The sequence below is a fragment of the Lytechinus variegatus genome, chromosome 3, assembly GCF_018143015.1.
Source record: "Lytechinus variegatus isolate NC3 chromosome 3, Lvar_3.0, whole genome shotgun sequence".
Lineage (NCBI taxonomy): Eukaryota > Metazoa > Echinodermata > Echinoidea > Temnopleuroida > Toxopneustidae > Lytechinus > Lytechinus variegatus.
Window position 1 is genome coordinate 74,971,699 of NC_054742.1, and position 14,477 is coordinate 74,986,175.

At 39.7% G+C, this 14,477-nt stretch overlaps 1 protein-coding gene across 2 annotated transcripts in view; it reads left to right on the forward strand.

The window, feature by feature from the left end:
- The first annotated feature begins 11,590 nt into the window (after positions 1-11,590).
- LOC121411931 overlaps positions 11,591-14,477 on the forward strand; it is a 69,623-nt gene continuing 66,736 nt past the window's right edge. For both annotated transcript variants that reach the window (XM_041604841.1, XM_041604840.1), the window contains exon 1: positions 11,591-12,163. The gene's annotated coding sequence lies outside the window, so the exon portion shown is untranslated. The remainder of the gene's footprint in view (positions 12,164-14,477) is intronic.

Consider the following 14,477-nt stretch of genomic DNA (forward strand, 5'->3'; position numbering starts at 1 on the left):
CTATTGGTATATGTGTCCTTGTATAATAAATTCTGTGTGTCATATAAATGTTCTTTGATTTTATCATGTAAGAAAAGGCCAAAATAAACTTGTATGTGCATGCATGAAGAATTGTGAAACTCTGTATTTTATGTCTCCTGTGAAGAAAGGGGTATTTGACTTTGCGATCAAAAATACAAATTTAATGTATTTAAGCAAATTATTTGTCCAGGATAATGTTTGATGTAAATAAAAAGAAAATATGTCCAACTCCCTCAATCACTTTATATATTTCCTCCTCTCTCCCCCTCTTGGACACTCCCCATAAATGGAGAAATAGTAAAGGGCGATGATAAACACACGTGAGTCCAAGGCCAAAACAGCCTTGTCACCATGCTGCTTGAAAACCCTCCCAGTAATTACGGAGAAGAGGGAGAAAGAAGGTAGTAAGAAAGAGAGAAAGGAAGGAAGGAAGGAAGGAAGAAAAAATAAATAGAAAATGAATTAAAAAGATAGGAAATGAAAGGAAGGGAAGAGACATGAAAGAAGGGAGAAAGAACAAATAAAGAAAGAAAAGGAGTCGAAGTGAAAGAAGAAAGAAAGGAAATAAAGAAAAAGGGGAAAAAGAAAAACGACGCTGCCTTATAGTCTTAAAGGGGAAGATCACCCTGACAAAAAGTTTAGTCTAAAATAAGAGAAAAATTAAAATGTTGCCGAAAGTTTGAGATATCTCCATTGAAAAAGTTTAAAAAGTTATTTGATTTGTGGTGTCATATGCGAGCAGCATTTCTACATAGCGCATGGTAAAATTCAATGAAATGTCATTTTCTCTTAAATTGAATCAGCTTCTCCCTTTTTCCAGTGGCTCTTGTTTCGAACATCAACACCGGTAAAGTCATGGTCACACCGCCCGACCGTTGTTGGAGCGGTCGTGGAGCGGTGGGGAAAGAGGGCCGAATTTCGCTCACAAAATTGGGGAAAAATAGAAAACAAAACAAAAAAATCAAAATCGAAAATGGTGAACAGTAGCGATCGAGCGGTGATGATTTTTTTCTCTCCGCTCCCGACCGCTCCAGCAACACTGAACATGCCTTAAGACTGTTCACAATCCCAAAAATTAGCTCAAGATTTTAGCGCGGAGTTAAAAGTCTGGCGGCGCATCTGCTCACTATTCACTCCCACCCTAAATGCAGGGTGCCTGTCCGCACTGGGTCGTCGTCCGTGTGCCGACGTAATCGATCGGTCGCAGTCGAACGAATAGGTCAAAAATTGGACTCGTGGATCAAATGCTGTCGAACGAGTGGCCGGCTGCCCCGGGGGGGGGGGCACTCAGTATATAATGCATAGTGGGTATGTGCCGTGGAGGGGACCCCCATTTTCACACTCAAATTTCCGTTCCAAGGCATAACATTTTTGCCTTGTTGAGAAAAAGAACAAAGAAAGCCGCTCCAAGGCATAGCATTTTCTTCTTATCGAGAAAAAAGAAGAGGGAAATCCGCTCCAAAGCTTCGCATATTTTTCGTTACGCCGCTCCGATCGCATTGAATGAGTCGAATTTTGGTGAAAAGCGGCCGAAGAGCTCCCCCGGCGGAGGCCGCGCTAGCTGCATCATGCACGCATGACCGTTCCATAGGGATGCATACGCACTCACACGCTGGCGATCCGTTCCAAGGACCCCCGTTTTCACAAACATTTGTCGTTCCGAAGCCCGTTCCGAGGACCCTCCTTTTTACAATAAGCCCGCTCCAAGGCCCCCGTTTTTTGTCTCGCCCGCGGCACACCCCCACCACATTTTTGGTCGAGTGCCCCCCCCCCCGGGCCGGCTGCTGGCCGCTAAGAAATCGACCAGGCAATTACTTAAAAATAGGCCGGTGGATGACCGCCCGGGAATCGGTGGGTCGTCAGCCGATCACTTCTTGGACGCCAAACAGAAAAGTTCCCCCGCTTTGGGGAATCTCATTTAATTTGATACGTATTGAGTGCGAAATTTATTGATTTTAAGGCCTTATTACTGGACATTTTAAGCATTTTTGTAATCATGAATAGGATGCATGGGTTAATAATTTTTTAATATTATTAATGCGAGCGAAAAACCTAGGCAGAATTTCTTGATGATATGCCATGAAAAGTGATTTTAAGTAGGACTACTCTATATACAGTTCTTCTCAAAAAGTAAATACATTTTTTAAATGACTACCAAACAAAAATCTATGTTGGGGAAAAGACCTTTTTATGTGGAAAGCCAATAAAGTCACCTTTTAAATGACACCAAAAAGTCAGGAAATATTTATGCTTAAGTGAGCACTACAACTTAAACGAACTAACGAAGGGTAATAGAATTAGGCTGGGCAGGAATTAGACTTCCAAAATCTTTCAGATTTCGAGAGGCGAATCCCTTGGAAATTCCAAAGTTGACGGTGTCTTGATAAATTAATGATCAATCGTTATCAATTTTGGTTGTTTAGGCAAATTTCACAAATTGAAATTGCATGAGTAAACATGAGTGGCAATTTTTAGTGGAGCATTGACTTTTGCATGTGGATCTCATGCAGTGCGCGCTGACGTCACAATGGGTGAACATAATACAGCCGTAGGTATGATTTTTTTTTTCCTTATCCTCGGCACTAACTGCAGATCCGATGTGTTATTTATGAAACCAATAAACTGGAATTATTGCATGGACCATTTTGAAAACCCCTCTACAATTTCAAAATACATTACTCTGTAGCTCTGCAAAGTATGACGAATATGACAACGAGTTTGAATATGGTAGAGTGGTTTGTAATTTTTCCTCACAAAGATACAAAACTTTTGGCGCGTTTTGGTATGTTTTGATAAGCACATTTTGCTCTAATAAGAATGCTAATAGTTTGAAAACGAGCACATGAACCCATATTTTTAATGCTTGCACCTCTTAGGTGTACCTTACTCTACAACTTTGCAAAGATTGGTGGAAATTACATGGGTTTTGCATAAAGAGCAGCATTTCTTGTACTTCTCAAGTTCGTTATTGAAATTTCTCAATACTTCCTGAGTTTGAATATCCCCATGAAGCTTGGCATAATTATGGTTATTGGCAAAATAAAACAAAGCAAAAAAGCTCAATTTTTTAACTGCTCCTGGACCTTTTGCCCGTTTTAGGCTCATTTCAGACTGTTTCAAGCCAACTCACAACACTTTTGACATGTTTGACACTCATAGTTTAAAAACGGGGACATCCCGATAGACCGCGGGTCCGATAGACCGCGGGTCCGATAGTCCGCGGGTCCGATAGACCGCGGGTCCGATAGACCGCTGGTCCGATAGTCCGCGGGTCCGATAGACCGCGGGTCCGATAGTCCGCACTGCGTGTAAAATTATGATCATATATATCAAATGTCATCGAGAGGTCCAAATGTCAAATGATACGAGACCATGGGGTTCTATCAGGTGCGGATCCATGGGGGCGAGGGGGAACTGCCTCACCCGCCCCCCCCCCCCCCCCGCTCTAAAAAAAAGAGGGGGAGAGGGGAAAAGGAGAGAAAAAAAAGAGAGAGGAAGATGGGAAAAGAAGATAATAGAAAAAAGAGTAAGAGGGGGAAAGGAAAGACAAAGGAAAAGGGAGAAGAACAGGGGGAGAGAAGAGAAAAAAGAGAGGAGGGAAAAAGAAGAGAATAAAAGAAAGCTAGGAGAAAGGAAAAGGAGGAAAAAGAAGAATAAAAAAAAGAGGAAGGAAGAGAAGAATATTTAAATAGAGAGGAAGATGGGAAGAAAGATTAAAAAAAGAGAGATAGAGGACGAGGGGAAAAGAAGAGAATAAACAGAGAGAGAGTGGAAGGGGGAGGGAGAGGAGAAAAAAATTAAAAGAGGAAAAAAGGGAAAGGAAAGACAAAGAAAGAGGGATAAGTAATGGGGGAAAGAGAAAAAAAGAGGATGAGGGAAAAGAAAGAAAAAAGAAAAGAAAGGAAAAGAAAAGAAGAAGAAAAAATAGGAAGAGAATAATATTAAAAAGAGAGAAAGATGGGAAGAAAGATAAGAAAAGGGGAGATGGAAATGAATGTCGAATGTCCCATTTGGGGATTTGAAATCTCATCTTTTTAGGTTGGAATATCAAAAATTTCAGTTTAATCGTTGAAATATGTATCGTCTTGATGACTAACTTTTCGACCAGTCCGTAATATTTAACATTTCTGCTCGCGCTTCGCGCTCATGGTAATTATCTAGTTACATACGCGTCCTGTTCAGGTTCTCAAACATTGCCCAGAATGTTAAATTTTCAGGATGATATACATGAAATTTAATTTTTAGCTTGCATATGGCTTATGAGATTATAACACATTTATGTTGCTTATAAAGTAAATCTAAGAAATGACTGTTAGGACATGGGCGTTTGCCCCCCCCCCCCCCAACAAAAAAAGAGAGAATCAAGGCTAAGAAAAAATAGAGAGAAAAGGAAAGGGATTAGGATGAAATATACTATTATTTTCCAAATATTATGTCAAAATCTATCACAACCTTGTATCTTTGTAATAAAAGTGTCAACATATTTGCTTGCTCGCTTCGCTCACTCTCAACTTCTTATTAATTTTATGCGATACGCCATATCGAGCCCCCTCGAAATTGTTGGCTCATTACGACACTTGCCACTTTGAGCGGCCGATCGGGGAAAATATGGGTGAAAAAATGCCCCCCCCCCATTGGCGGAAGCTGGGTCCGCCCCTGAATTAGGCTTTCAGGATAAAATACAGAAAAATTCTTTTAAAAAATCAGATCGCGCTTTGCGTTCTCATTATTTATTTAGGCCTTGTGAGATACCTCAATGTGTTTTTCAAAAATAAAATCTCAGATTTTCTTCAACGTCTACCCCCCCCCCATTTCATTGATTTTTTTTATCTTGGTGCCCTCGCCCCCCCCCCCTGAACCCATGCTGAATAAATACGCCACTGATGAGGATAATTATTCGAGATTACATATTTCCTAGAGGTTATCATTGATAATATTGAAGGGTATACTAAAACAATAGTACAGAAACTACAGCTCCCATTCACAATTCTAGTAGGGCCTACTCTGGTGAGAAGTTTAACCAAATTGAACCCCCCCAAAAAAATCACTCGTGCTTCGCGCTCCCATTGATATTACATGGGCGGAAATCCCAGGGGGGACGTGTCCCACCTACTCAAAATAGTAGGGGGACACAATATCAAATGTCCCTACTATTTTGGTCTTTGATAATCATAGAAATACATCATTCTAAATCGAAATAAAACATGTATTTTGGGACGAGATGACCTTACTTTGGCGATGATAACCTTTCTTTTCTCGCCCTTTGTCCCCATAGGTTGATCCAGGGCGCCGAGCTCCCCCCCCCCCCCCCTCTTGGCGGAGCAAAAAAAGAAAAAGGAAAGAAAGAAGGAAAAAAAGGAGGAAAAAGAGAGGAGAAAAGGAAGAGAAGGACGACGAAGGCATAAAATAAGATGAGGGGAAGACTTGGAAAATAAAAAGAATCTTTCGTGCAACTATATAAACCTTTCGCTCGCGCTTCGCGCTCACATTGCCTATTAGGTGATTTACATATCTTGTTCAATATGGAGTTCGAATATCATGTTTGGAAGTCAATATACAACACATATTTCACCTCGAAAATCGAACTTTCATTATTTTGTGTAATTTACAATTGGTTTTTACAAAGTGCTCTGTAAAAATGTCAATTTTATGGTTTGAATGTTAACATTTGCTAATTGCGCTACGCGCTCGCAAATTTTGATTTATCAGGTACCTATATTTTCGTGTAATCCATAAAGTTTTCAAAATAACCCTTTTCTGGTCTGATTGTTAAGGCGCATCAGCTAGAGCGCTGCACGCTCGCATTTTGATTGGCGAGTTATATAAATGTTTCAATATTGTTTATACAACAAACTACATAAAATCCCCTTTTCATGACAGTTTATCAAAAATTATAGCTCGCGACTTGCGCTCGCATTAATGGTTAGAAATATATAAATTGATGCATCCTATTCATAATCACAAAAGTGAAATGTTTTATGCCATGATATCATCAGATTTCGCGCCCTCATAGGCATTAACAAATATGATATCAATTTAATAATTAAATTGTCCCTTTGTTTCATCTCGCGCTTATCAAGATGAATAGGAAGATAGTCATCATTTTCATATGATGGCATGTCGTAAGGATGTCCCGGTCCTATGTCAAAACTCAAAGTAATAATAATATCAGCTCTTTTTTAAGTGCGATCCATATCCACCTTACAATTTTCTACAAAGTGCTAGAAATATAAAGCTGAAATTGACTCTTTTTTCAGATCAGACTATCAAAGTTTCATGATTTTCATGATTAAGTATTTAGAATGCCTAGATTCTAGGTCTAAATATGAAACACGCTCGCGCATGTTTATTCAGATACCCAACTTGTTCTCTAATTTAAATCATTATCTACTTTTTGCTCGCATTATTAATGTAGGAAGACGCCATATTAATCATCCTTTTGATGATTTACAAAACATGAACAGAGTGGCCCACTTTCAGGTCTAAATCTCGATTTTTTTCTGCTCGCGCTTCACGCTCGCATCAATCGTTAAATTACGTAGCTATCCTGTTCACGATTACAAAACTGATTGAAATTTTCCATTCTTTCTTTTAAAAAGTTAAAAAATGTTCAGCTCGCGCTTCGCGCTCGCATTTTTTGATTGTTGAAATATGTGACGCCTTCATGGCTAAGTGCAAGCAGTACTTAACAGGTACCAGTTTAAAACGGATAATTTTTTTTGCTCGCGCTTTGCACTCGCATTATTAATACTCATATTTTTTAGGATTTACAAATCATGAATAGTGTCTCGTTCAGTAAATATTATAGGACTAAATCTAGAAATTTTCAGCTCGCGCTTCGCGCTTGCTTTAATTGTTTACTCATATACCTATTCTGCTTGAGTTAATAGAATTTCCTTTCTCTGGTTGAAAATTTCAAAAAGATTCAGCTCGCGCTTCGCGCTCGCATTATTTGATTGTTAAATGCTACTTTAACAGGTATCTTTTTCATCAGTTCATTTCCCCTCGCGCTTTGCGTTCGTAGTAATTATTAAGTTGCATACATGTCTTTTTCAGGATAACAAACATTGCCCAGAATCAGTTCAAATTTTAGGAAAAAAATACATAAAATTTCCCCAAAAATTAGCTCGCGCTTCGCTCTCGCATCATATAAATGAGGATTATGATATTATGTATTAATCTATAAGAATAAAGCCAAGAAGTGACTAACGAGGACTACCCCTTCAAAGAAACAAACAAAAATTATCTTCGAGCTGCCGATCGGGGAAAATATGGCTGAAACAAATTTCCGCCCCACCCCCCCCCCCTATTGGCGAAGGCTGGAACCGCCCCTGTGTCCCCCCTACCTTTTGGTATTTATGTATTCATGGATTTTTTTTCAAGAACACATTAAAAAGTGGTCTTATTTTTTTTTATGTGATTATAAGATAATTTAAGTTAGCCTGGCCGGGAGGGAGTGGGAGCCATTTTTCGAAAAGTACACGTGGGCGCCAAACATCAGGTCAAATTTGCTCCCCCTCCCTCCCCTTGAAATCCTGGATCCGTGCCTGGGTTCTATAACAATAACCCAATTAGGGCAATCACCCCCTGACAACTACTTCAAGGAAAATATTTTCCCCATATTTTTTTCCGCCGGGGACTGTTCCCCCCGGAAATTTACTATCCAGACAATTACCCCAGGTAATTATGAAAATAATAATTATGAAAATGCCTTAACGTGACGACATGGCGTGGTACTTTATCTTACCATGTCTCAATTAATCATTGGCGGCCGAAGGCAAAACATTTAGGGGGATCCACCTGAAGTTTTGGGATGGCCACAGGTAAAAAATTGACAAGCAAATCAACCAAAATTTTAGGAGGGACCACCAAAATATTTTGACATGGAAAAAAAGAAGTTTATCAACCAAAATATTCTAGGGTGGTGTATTTCAATTTAGTGGGGGACGTAGAAAAGAAATTGACGACCAAAAAAAGGTTCTGAACTAAAAATTTAGGGGGGACCGTCCTCCCACCTCAAATTTAGGGGGGGGGGAGCCCCCCCCCGCTTCCGCCGCCTATGAAAGTAATTAATAAGCTTATTATTTCGACATAGCGATATATTCTATCTTGTCAAATCGATATGTCCACATGGTGAGATATGAAGTGTACGTACAAGTCCCGGCAGCGCGTTTCCGTTTTACACCCTGGCGAAGGCATTTTCCGGAAAAGTAGCCAAAAAGCGACTAGTGAAGAGTCTACGTTTACGTTTGTTTACATTATCAGCTGGGCGCGCGATCCAAAGTCCGCACCGAAGTTATCCGCAGAAATGCAGCTGAGCTTATACTTTCCAGGTTCAATACGAATGTTTGCCTTGATCATTTGCCTTGCCGATTTGCTGATGTCTGTCTTTCTCTCTATCTGTCTATATATCTATCTCTCAAATTCTATCTCTATCTATCTATGTAACTGCAGTATCTATCTATCTAATAATCTTCTCTGTCTCTCTCATTCTTTATCTAACATCTATCTATCTCAAATTCTCTCTCTCTCTATCTATCCATCCTTCTGTCTGTCTTTCTCTATTTCTCTCTCTCTACCTACCTATGTAACTACAGTATCTATCTGTTAATTTGTCGCTCTTCTCTCTCATTCTTGATCTATCTGACATCTATCTATCTCTTAAATTCTCTATCTATCTCTGTATCCTTCTATCTATCCTTCTGGTCTGTCTTTCTCTATTTCTCTCTATCTATTTATCTATTTTTTAACTAGAGTATCTATCTATCTGTTAATTTGTTAATCTTCTCTGTTTCTCTCATTCTTTAATTATCTATTTAATCTCTCTCTCTCTCTCTCTTTCTATCCATCTGCCTGTCTTTCTCTTATTCTCTCTATCTATATATATATATCTATTTTTTAAACTTATCTATCTGTCAATTTGTTAATATTCTTTGTCTCTCTCCCTCTTTATCTATCTAACATCTATCTATCTCTCATCTATCTATCTCTATCTATCCATCTGTCTGTCTTTCTCTATTTCTCTCTATCTATATATCTATCTATATATCTATCTATCTGTTAATTTGTCTATCTTCTCTGTCTCTCTCTTTCTTTATCTATCTAACCTCTATCTATCTGTCTCTCAAATTCTCTATCTCTCTCCTTCTCTAGGCATCTGTCTGTCTTTTTACTCTCTTTCTCTTTGTCCGTCCATATTTCTATCTACAACATCTCTCTCTATCTATCTATCTATCCTTCTCTCTCTCTTTCTCTCCCCCTCTCCCTCTATATATCGACCTCTCTGTCTCTCCCCCTCTCTCTATTTATCTATCTATCCATCCTTCTCTCCCTCTTTCTATCTATCTATCCACCTCTCTCTCTCTCTCTCTATTTCTATCTATCTATCTATCTATCTGTCTGTCTATTTTGTCTCTATCTGTTTACCAGTCTTCTATATCTATCTTTCGGCAGCTTCTGAGTGTATCAATCCATCAAACTTCAATTTGTCTTTCCATTATTATCTGTTTATTTTGATTTTGTCTGTCTTTCTATTCATTTAGTTAATAATTTATTTTTAGAAAAAAAAATATCATAAACAACGCGACTGCAAAAGCATGTTCGGATTTCACTCCTGTGCCGCTCTCTCTGTACATGAAGTGCCGAGGAACTCTGCGGTGGTGGACTCGCCTGTGTCGCACGCTGCATGCAACCAGCGACGTGTGTAGACTCTTCACTAGTCGCTTTTTGGCTACTTTTCCGGAAAATGCCTTCGCCAGGGTGTAAAACGGAAACGCGCCTCCCGGCAAGAATCCCGATATATCGCCATGTTGACATGTAACATAGGCCTATTTAAGTCGACTTGGCAAGATACAATATCTCGCCATGTTGACATATAACTTTTGATAAGTGGACTGACTTGGCAGGATAACGTATCTCGCCATGCGGACGTACATAATAAGCTTATTTAGTCGACATGGCAAGATAAAGTATCTCGTCATGTCGTCAAGTCGATGGCATTTTAGAGGCTCCGTATGGCGTCTAGAGGGCATATTTCCGGGGGGGGGGGGTAATATTTTCCTTGAAGTAGATGTCAGGGGGCGATTTGTCATGTGGGTCATCGTTATAGAACCCCATGGACTCGTATCAATGACCTTTTGACCTCTTGATGACATGGATTTCACTATGTTGTCCCGGGGGGGGGGGGCACTTCCATTCACGAGTGGATACCATGCGCGACCATGAAGTCTCAAAAAGCACCCTAAACACGTAATTTCCATATTCTGAAAATGCAACCCTTAATAAGTATTGGCGTGTGAAACCATACCCTTAACAAGTATTGGAAACAAAACGATACTCTTGGCAATATTCCCTGAAATGAACCCCTAAACAAGTAAAGGAATGTTTTATTGTTACGGGTCCTTCTGTCGTCGGCTTTACCTTTATTTGGTTTAGTACGACCCCACCTTCTGCACCTCGCGCAAATCGGACACTAAACACGAATTGTTGGGTCAAAAAAGACATCCTTTATAAAACATTTTAATTTTGTTTTATCATCCCCGCAAATTCGACCCTAAACACGTAATTTTCCTTGCGAAATAGATACCCTTTTTCATTATTTTTGTGTTTTTGACACCCTTATCACGTTACGTACGTAACGTGCCCTATCGTGAAAAAGACATCCTTTTTACGTGTTTTTTTTTACTGACACCCAAATTTCCGTTCCAAGGCATAGCATTTTTGTCTTATTGATAAAAAAGAACTAAGAAAGTCGCTCCAAGGCATAGCATTTTGTTCTTATCGAGAAAAAAGAAGAAAGAAATCCGCTCCAAAGCTTCGCATATTTTTCGTTACGCCGTTCCGGTCGCATTAATTGATCTGCTGCAATTTTGGTGAAAAGCGGCCGCCGAGCGCTGTCCGACCATCGACTCTGGGCGAGCGCACCCGGCAGAGGCCGCGCTAGCTGCATCATGCACGTACCCTTTCCATAGGGGTGCACACGCACTCACACGCTAGCGATCCGTTCCAAGGACCCCCGTTTTCACAAAATTGAAGTTCCGAAGCCCGTTCCGAGGACCCTCCTTTCAATACAATAAGCCCGCTCCAAGGCCCCCGTTTTTTGTCTCGCCCGCGGCACACCCCCACCACTTTTTTGGTCGAGTGCCCCCCCCCCCGCAGGGCATAGAGTCGACCACAAAGAAGTTGACTCTTCAGGGATAAGGCTTGGCGATGACTATGAGAGTTTAGTCTTGATGGATATGGGAGTAGAGTTGTCCTCTGGGTGCGGTCTAGGTGACTAAGCAGCTGAAGTGAGGATTTGGCTGCTAGAGCGGCTTGGGTTTCTTCCTCCCTGTAGTCAAGAACGGCTGTATAGATGAGTCTCTTCCATTGCTTGTACTGTATAGGGGAGTTGAGAAGTTCATTGAAAGAAGGAAGGTCGTACTTGTTGAGGAGGGACTGGAACATTTGGATAGTCTTGGAGCTGGTGGCTGGGGTGCTACTGCTTGTACGTATGAAAAATGTGATATTATCTGAATAAAGGCAAAAAAGCATTAAAAAGTGTTTCTGCCCTCTACGTCCGCTTCGGCGAGCGCGCTCGCGCGCTGACTGCTGCTGAGCTGAGCTGCTGCTGTATACTGTCCGCTGCTGAATCTTTTTTGTGTGTGTTAAAGAAAGAAACCGTGCTAAAACTGTGATACTGACTACTAATTAGACGACCAGAGGTTGAAGTGTTAAGTAATTTACATCGTAGAAAAGCAAACGTCAACGACCGGCTCGCTGAAAAGACCAGTAGACTCAGTCCAGCGGCCAGCGGCAGCCCAAATTGGAACACGAACTTTCATTTCGACGTCTGGACGTCCCCGGCGCGAGGCGTCGCCGCAGGGCTGGCTCGCCAAAGGCCGAGGCTAGATCCTAGATCTTTACAGTTCAGAAGTTCAGTCTCTGTAGGCCCTAGTCTGTATCTAATAGACGTAGATCTGTACTGTGACTCAACGGCATGCCGACTTAACTCCATCCATTGCGTCATGATCATTGGCACTTGACATGCTTGAAGTTGCATTCTGCAAGGTCCAACCTGTTTGTAATTTGTGTAAAGACTATACGAATCCCCGACTACACACTGTAGTCACTAGGCTGTGTAGCCTACTCCTGTAGCTGTGTGGTGAGTAGATCTACACCCATGCATCTTATTCATATTTCATAAAGACAAAAGTGCTTTGATTATGTCTAGTTTTCTGGCCATAGTAAATCAACATATTTCGCGCTCTCAATAGGCTTATTATTATTAGATTAATAAATAAGATATTAATTTAGTAAAATTGTTTCTTTTTTCAGAATGGAATCTTCTTCAATAAAAGTTCCTACTGCCATGCCATGGCATATTATCGTTCTCATGCTTGTCAAGTGCCCAGATGGATAGTGCAAGTAAAAATCTCTACAAAACTATTTGCAGCCAAAAATATCGACAAGTTTAATCTCGCGCTTAGGAAGAGAAATAGGAATAGCATGAATAGTCATCATTTTCATATGATGACATAAATGTTACAGCAGCTGGGGTCAGTAAATGAACACCACTGCTCGATGATTAAAATTATATATAAAAATAGGGGTGGGATCAACAAACTCACCAGGCAAAATAGGACTTCTAAGGAGCGTTGTCCAAGTTCAAATTCTGGTAGTCAGCCATAGAGCAGTCAAATCCACCGCAGCATGGTCGGTGACGTCACAATTATAGATTGGGGGAGGGGTAGGGTAATACCTCGCTACTACAATATTCTTGATGACCCTGTCCTACATGTCCTATGTCAAAACTTATAGTACCGGTAATAATAATGAAACATATCAGATCTTTTATTAACTGTGATTCATACACCTCACAATTTTCCTGCAAATTGCTTGAAATACAGAGCTTAAAGGGGAATGAAACTTATGGAATAAATGGGCTTGTATGAAAGAGAAAAATCAATGAATAAGATCAAAGAAAGTTTGAGATAAATCAGACAAATAATGAGAAAGTTATGAGCATTTGAATATTGCGATCATCAATACTATGGAGATCCTCCCATTGGCAATGCGAAAAAGATACGTGATGTCAAATGTGAACAACTTTCCCTTTGGGGGTATATAAAATACCCCTAAAATGTCCCTTTTTTGCTCATTCGTATGGTAAAACAAACTCTTTACTTTAACCAGAATGTATTCTTTAAAAATCTGTATTATATGCCCTCCTGCCCTACCTCCTTTAGAAAGATGATCTACTGATAGTGATAGATGTGATAAATGAGTCATTTTAACTGAAAGTTGTTCACATGTGACATCACACATCTTTGTCGCATTGCCAACTGGAGGATCTACATTATAATAATGATCTAAACTTCAAAAGCTCATAACTTATTATTTATTAAATTTGTCTCAAACTTTTTTGTTGATCTGTTTCCTTGATTTTTCTGTGTCAAAGGTTTCATTTTCCTTTAAATAACACTTTCAGATCGGAATATCAAATATTTTAAGCTTGCACTTAGCGCTCACTTATATTGATTTTCATGATGAAAAAAGGTATTTAGAGTGCCCAGATTCTAGGTCGAAATCTGAAACATATGCACGCATGTTTATTCAGATACTCAGCTTGTTCTCTATTAAATCATTATGAGCCTACAGCCAGTTTCAGATCACAATATCACATTTTTTTCTGTTCGTGCTTTACGCTCACATAATTTATGTAGGAAGATTTCCAATTACTAATCCTTTTCATGATTTACAAAACATGAATAAAGTGTTTCTTTTTTTAGCTCAATTTTTTTCTGCTTGCACTTGTGCTTGCATCAAAAGTTATCCTTTTCACGATTACAAAAAGTGCTTAAAATTTCCATTCTTCAGGTAGAAATGTTAAAATTTTCATTATTTGATTGTTGAAATATAACTTCTTCATGGCCAACTGCAAGCAGCCGTTAACAGATCCTTGTTTGATCAGATCAAAATGTATATTCAAAATGTCCACGCTTGCAGTAAGTATTTAGTTGGATACACATCTTGTTTAGGATCACAAACGTTGCCCAGAATGTTTAAATTTTAGGACACAATAAAAATTTTAAAAGTAGCTCGCTCATCTCGATTGCACTATTTAAATAAGGCGTATGAGATTATTCTATTTATGTTGATTTATAAGAATAAAGCTTAGAAGTGACTATTGTCTATTAGGACTACCCCTTCAAAGAAAGAAACTAAAATCACTGGACCACACAGGTCGTGTGGTCCAGTGGTTATAGCATTGGACTCATAATGGCAAGGTTGTGAGTTTGAATCCCCACTCTGCCATTGTCTCCACGTTGATAAAAAGGCCCAAGAGTAATATCTGTCGTCTATGAGGTCAGCCACAATGACTGATTAACCTAGACGTAAAATGTTTCCTAGGTAATTGGTTACATACCAGCTTGGCGTTTACCAGCAAAATGCTGTCCTGCCAAGTTCCTATACGG